The sequence below is a fragment of the Bos indicus genome, chromosome 8 (genome assembly GCF_029378745.1).
Source record: "Bos indicus isolate NIAB-ARS_2022 breed Sahiwal x Tharparkar chromosome 8, NIAB-ARS_B.indTharparkar_mat_pri_1.0, whole genome shotgun sequence".
Lineage (NCBI taxonomy): Eukaryota > Metazoa > Chordata > Mammalia > Artiodactyla > Bovidae > Bos > Bos indicus.
The window spans coordinates 86,099,768-86,106,291 of record NC_091767.1 but is presented as its reverse complement, the minus strand read 5'-3'; positions in this window follow the sequence as shown (position 1 = coordinate 86,106,291).

Genomic DNA, 6,524 nt, shown 5'->3' with positions numbered 1-6,524 from the left:
GTTGGGAAGATCTTCTGGAGGAAGGCAATGGCAACCCAATCCAGCATTCTTGCCTGGAGAAGCCTGGCAAGCTTCTTCATGGGGTTGCAAAAGTCGGACGCAACTGAAGTGACTGAGCACATTTTGCATTCACAGTGACCTCCATCTTTTTTTATTTTTAATCAATTTTTTTGACCTTAGACAAATCACTTCACCTTCTTGTGGGGAGGACTGAGTGGGCTGAGGATCTCTGCCTGAGGAGCAGAGTAGACACTCCTGGCTGTGTTTGGATGATCATCTGCCTTTTAGAAACATAAGTCACTCAGGAGTTAACCTCTGAAGGAACACCAGTAATCAATAAGCACCCCATGTCTAGTATCAATATAGACTTTAGACTATATATATATATCTACTTTTTAACGGGAACGAAAACTAATATAGAGATTCTCCCTTGATGTGGGGAGGCCACCTTGAAACTTTCTATACTTTAATTCCATGGCATTTATCCTAGGCTTTGTTCAATTTATGTGCTTTTGAATTCATAGAGACCTTGACCAAGACCCCTGGCCACAGAACCTTGTGAGTGACAGCTTTATTACTTGGCAGCACTGCAAGTCAAGAGGAGAGGGGCTTTTGGTGAAACTCTGTTCCCCCTGGGTTCCATCCACAGGCATAGATATTGTGAGAAGATAATCACTATGGGGTAGAGGAAAGCGGAAGGATATCAGAATAGACCATATTGGAGAGGCAAACGAAAGTGGACCCTGAGAAAAGCGGGAAAGCAGACAGATATTGTAGCTCAGCAGGAGCCCTGTCGGGGATGGCGAAGCAGCCAATCACATAGGAGCGGTGGCCGGTCACAGTTTAATGCATCAGAGTGTTTACTGAAACATTACACTTGCATCTGGGCTTCCCTGTAGCTCAGTTGGTAAAGAATCTGCCTGCAAAGCAGGAGACAAAGGTTTGATTCCTGGGTTGGGGAGATACCCTGGAGAAGGGAATGGGAACCCACTCCAGTCTTCTTGCCTGGAGAATCCCATGGATAGAGGAGCCTGGCAGGCTACTGTCCATGGGGTCACAGGAGTCAGACACTATAGGCACTAAACCACCACTATACTTCCATTTAGAAAGTACTTAGTACTAGAAAAGTCTAGAGGTGGACAATCTCACTAGAAATTTGCCAGGAGGACTTGAAGAAAGAAAATCAGTTACAAAACAAAGAACTGCATTCCCAGAAGTGAATAGAGATGCATGTGTGTGAGTGTGTGTGCACACCCATGTGTGGTATCAAGCCATCTTCGAGACTCAAAGCTAATGGGAAGGGGAAAGAAGGGAGGGAGGGATGCAAAGAGACAGCAGCCTCTTTGAATTATGAAACTCGGGAAAGGAATTTTAGGAGGCCTTTTTACTACCTTCCTGGATCCCACATCATCTTTTCTCTTGATTTCCTCCTCCTGTTTGCTGGAACACATCCTTAAGTGACTTCTAAGTAAAGGTTAGAAATGAGATTAACACTCTGGATGCTCACTCCAGTCTGTCCTGACACGATGGGAATAGAAGTCCTTCATCACCTTACATTCATGCCCAAGGACCATGCTGGGCATTGCAGGGGAAATGTCATCTTCACCCCACTGTCTATAGTGATTCCATTCTAGCACCAGATTTGATGATCCTGCCTAGCAAAGCCTAAAAGTCACCTAGTCCCCACCCCACTGTTGGGGACACAACATTGAATAAAACAGAAGAAAACCCCTGCTGTGGGTCTTTACCTCTTGTGATCCTACCTTTGCATGTTTGGAATGAGGGCAACCGGGGCATACTTTTCTCCATTGATTTATGTTTATCTTTATATCCCTCCTTTTTAAAATTGGGCTTCCCTGGTGGCTCAGACAGTAAAGAATCTGCCTGCGACGCAGGAGGCCAGGGTTCAATCTCTGAGTTCGGAAGATACCCTGGAGAAGGGAATGGCAACCCACTCCAGTATTCTTGCCTGGAGAATTCTGTGGACAGAGGAGCCTGGGTGGACTACAGTCCATGGGGTCACAAAGAATCAGACACGACTGAGCGGTCTGTTTAAATTGGTGCATCAAACAGCAGTCTTGGCCTTTTTCTCTGTGAATTAAAATTAGAAAAAGAGAGACCTATATAAAGATCTCAATGGATTAACTAATTAGAATTCATTTTCTAGTGGCCTCTAGTGGCATTTGTTAGAGTTGCAGCACTTCTGTTTTGGGGGCTGAGGTCTGAGAGAGGCTGGGTGTTCCCGCAGACTGGAACCTGCTCCCAGCTCAGCTGCTTTGGCCGGCAGCAGTGGTGGGGGTGGGGGTGTTATAGCTCTGCTTCAAGGTCATAAGTTTCCTGCACTAATCACGTTCCTAGCTAATCGTGTGGGGACTATGGCCTTCTTGCCCCCATAAAAATCAAGACTCACCACCAGTTTCTTTCTCCCACTCTCTATGATCCTGAGATCCTAACCCTGTGAACTGGAAATTCACACTGTTTATAGGGATGCAATTTTTAATAGTGAGACAGGATTTCTCCAAGTTCTGTTATTTTCTCTTGCATAAGGGGACTGTATGTGGCTCTGCTGGCATGGTTTTGTTTCTATTTAGTGAAAAAGCCATCACTGGCTACAACAAAAGGAACTCTGAATACAAACATTTTTAGATGATTCTTGGTCACAGTATTTTTTTTAGAGGCACGATTGATGAGTAAAGACCGGATCACTTAACTGCCCACTCCTGCGGAGGAACCTTCACCCTGCTGTGTTTTCATCAGAGATCTGAGCATCGCAGACATTAGAGAATGTACTTTGTTGCCGGGTTTGTATACCGGGTTCTCTGCAGCAGGCACACCGCAGGCTTCCACCAGCATTTGTCAATAAATTAATCTAATGATCTTGCCTTGGATCGGTTTGGAGAGTAAATATCTCCTTGTGATTTCTGTGGCTCAATCAGTAACTTTGCATACTTGCATTTGGAACAGAGCGTTTTGCCCACAATTAAATCCATAACTGCTATTCTAAATAATTGTGTTAATTGCAGTATAGCAAAGGCAGAGCTTCTCTAATAAGCACTCTAGTTTTCTTGCACATATCAGGTTTTTATGCTAGGTTATTTCAGCAAAAAATGCCCCAAGGTATAATCAAGTTAATAAAATACACTAAGAAAACAGAACCTGTGCAATGAATGTGCATATTTATAGGACCTACATAACCAATCCAGCTCTTAGAAGATCACTGTATCTCGGATAAAGTGAATATGGTAGATTGTATTTTGTGGGTAACGCCAAGTATAAATTGGTACTTGCCATCTACCTTGACAAGGGTTAAATCATGAGCCACTGCAGCTGCTAAACTTTATCACTCCCTAAAAGGAATTCAGAGTGGAGATCAGGAATGAAGCAGTCTGTGCTCTGGGGAAAAAATGGAAGAACAGGTCTTTCAATAGATGTTTTCAGGAGACTTTATGAGCAGTTTTATGGTGCAGTTCTTGCATCGCCTTGTATCTAGAAAAGCACTAAAATCATTAATGGTGACATCTGCCCCTCCTGACAAGCAGCAAGCCTCTGCCAAACTCTGTGCTCACTGCATGTATCCCCCTTTACTAAAATCATATGTAACACTGACCTCCCCCCTACCAATTTGGAGCAGTTTCTCAGGGCTATCTGAGATGCTGCCTCCCAGGCTATAATCCTCATTTTCCCCCAAATAATAGTTAACTTCTAACTCTCATATGTTCTGCTCCTTTTTTCAGTTGATGGAAAGAAATGTGACATTTATTTATGCTAAGAAAATCCATACGGAAAAAACTGTTTTAAGGAACTAGAATTTTACCCTTATGGGATAATAATTAAATATTTTTCGGAAAGAAAAAGGGAAAAGATAGGTTGTTCTCCCTGGTGAGACCCTAGCCTGGCAGATGGAGCCTGCAGGAGCCCGAGTCCCCTCTGTCCCCTCCAGGGAAGTGTGGGCCCAGAGAGAACAGTTACTATGTGGCAGGAGCCTGTGAGCACCTGTAGACTTGAAAAAGCAATAATATTGGTGTTTACTCTGGAAAAAAAAAAGTAAAACCAGTTTGTGCTCCTATTGGGTTAGTGAGACATTGTTCCTGCTTCTCTGCATTGCTGTCTTCTCAATGTGCAGCTTTGAAACAGATTGAGAAAGTAGGTTGGTAGCACAGCATTCGTCCACCTGCCACTCCATCTCATCTGGACCAAAGCAGACAGAGAGGCCCGGCTGCAGGTGGGAAAGATGGGTGTTGGTGAGTGAGTGTGGGTGCCAGGGCCCAGTCTCCTGGCAGCATCCCTCCCCCACCCGACCCCCGTGACTCCAGGGAAGAAGTGCATCCCGGGAGGAGTGGGGCACTGGTCCATGTGGTGGGTGGTCTCAGAAGAGAAGCCACAAAAATGGGCTCCTTTCTGCACCACGGAAGGGACCTTTGCACTCCCTTCTTCAAATGCAGGGTTTTAACACAGAAAATAAGGCAATCAAATTACAAAGAAAACATCTACATTGAAATTATCAAAATACTTTTTAAAAAACAGAGTTGTAATATATGGGCTTCTCTATTAACTCAGTAGCAAGGTTTTGCAACAGGGTCCCATAATGGGTGTCTCCTTGGATTAGTGATGCGGCATTTGCAATGTGATGTGAAAGGAATCAGTTTTTACTGATGAGCAGCCATGAGTACACCAAATATATCTTTGGGCTTTTTTCCCTACATTTACAATAAGAGGAAATGCTACATTTCAGTTAGAGATTAGTGAAAATGAACGTGTACTTTTTCCCATCCACATTCACACGCAGGACCAGGGAGTCTTGAGCACCAGGGTACAGTCCTGCCAACCTGTTTTGGGATCCAGGAAATGCAGAGTCTCCAAAGAAACACTCCAGTCACCTGTAGTCACAAGCTCTAGAAGACTGTGGGCAGCACCCCTGCCAGTGTGCCCATAACGGAGGGATTTCTGTCCACTGTCAGTTGCAAACCCTGGGACCCAATCTAATGAGACTTGTTTGATGCTCATCAGTTGACACAGTTGGGCTGTGACCAAGGCATTGTACGATTGTGCCTGCTAAGTCACTTCAGTCGTGTCTGACTCTTTGTGACCCTATGGACTGAAACCCGCCATGCTCCTCTGTCCATGGGATTCTCTAGGCAAGAATAAGGGAGTGTGTTGCCATGCCCTCCTTCGTCATTGCACAACAAATACTGCTACCCAAGGAATACTTTGCCTGTTATTACAGTTTTTCTTGTTTAAAAAACTTTCTCCTGAAAAAGTGGGGATAGTGTTTCCTATCTTATTCAGTGCTGAATTCAGCTGACAGTACATGTTCAAGAAATACTTGTTGAATGACTATAAGAACAATGAAGTGAAGGGCATTTGTTGAGATTTGATGAACAACTCACAGAACTTGTCTGCAAGCTTGATCTTTTCGTGTAAGTAATGCTTTCTTCTGATAGTCTTAAAAGTGGATGGCTCTAATGAAAGCAAATCAATGATAACAAATGTTGGAGAGTATGTAGAGAAACTGGAGTCCTCACTCATTGCAGGAGGGAGTGTAAACCAGTTTGGAAATTTCTTTAAAACATCAATGACTTTTCCATATGACTCAGCAATTCCACTGCTAGGAGTCTACCCAAGAGAAATGAAAAAGCAACATATGTCCACATATAAACATACACAATGTTCATAGCAGCATTATTCATAACAGCCCCAAACTAAAAAAATCCAAATATCCATCAGTGGATGAGTGGATAACCAAAACATACCATGGAATACTATTCAGCAATAAAATGAGCTTTGATGCATATGTAACTTGGTTGAAACTTGAAAACATTCTGCTAAGTGAAAGAAGCCAGAAACAAAATGCTACATATTGTTTAATTCCACTTATAAGAAATGTCCAGAAAAGGCAAATCCATTCAGACAGAAAACAGACCAGATTGCCTGGGGCTGAGGAAGTGATGAAAATGTGGTAAGATTAAATAGGGGTGAAGGCTGCAATATTTACACATTTACTACAAATCACTGAATTGTATACTTTGGATGAGTGAATTTCATGAAAGTAAATTTCAAGATCTCTATCTTCCCAGGTTAGGAGCATGAGGGTGTAGCATATAAGAGTCTGAAACAAGATAATGGCCAGATGTGGAAGCATCTGTAGCTGGCCCTTCAGGTGGTTCATCTACAGGTTGGAAATTCCAGCTATTCCCATCCCCCATCCTGTAAGTCATTCAAACACCAGCTAATGTCTACCTTTGTGCCATGGCTGAAGTACACCTTTGCATTATTTGTGGGAAAAGCTGTGTAGCAAATTGAGACTGGAAGTCATCTAGCAGGAGGATGCTTCTTGAACATGAAAACCACCTTGCAGGCAATCTGCCTGTTAGTCTCTTCAGTCTTTTCCTTGGGCTCCTGTAGCCTAATTTGGATTATTCTGTGTATTTCAAGGGTTTCCCAGGTGGCTCTAGTGGTAAAGAATCTGCCTGCCAATGCAGGAAATGTAAGAGACTCGGGTTCGATCCCTGGGTTGGGAAGATCCC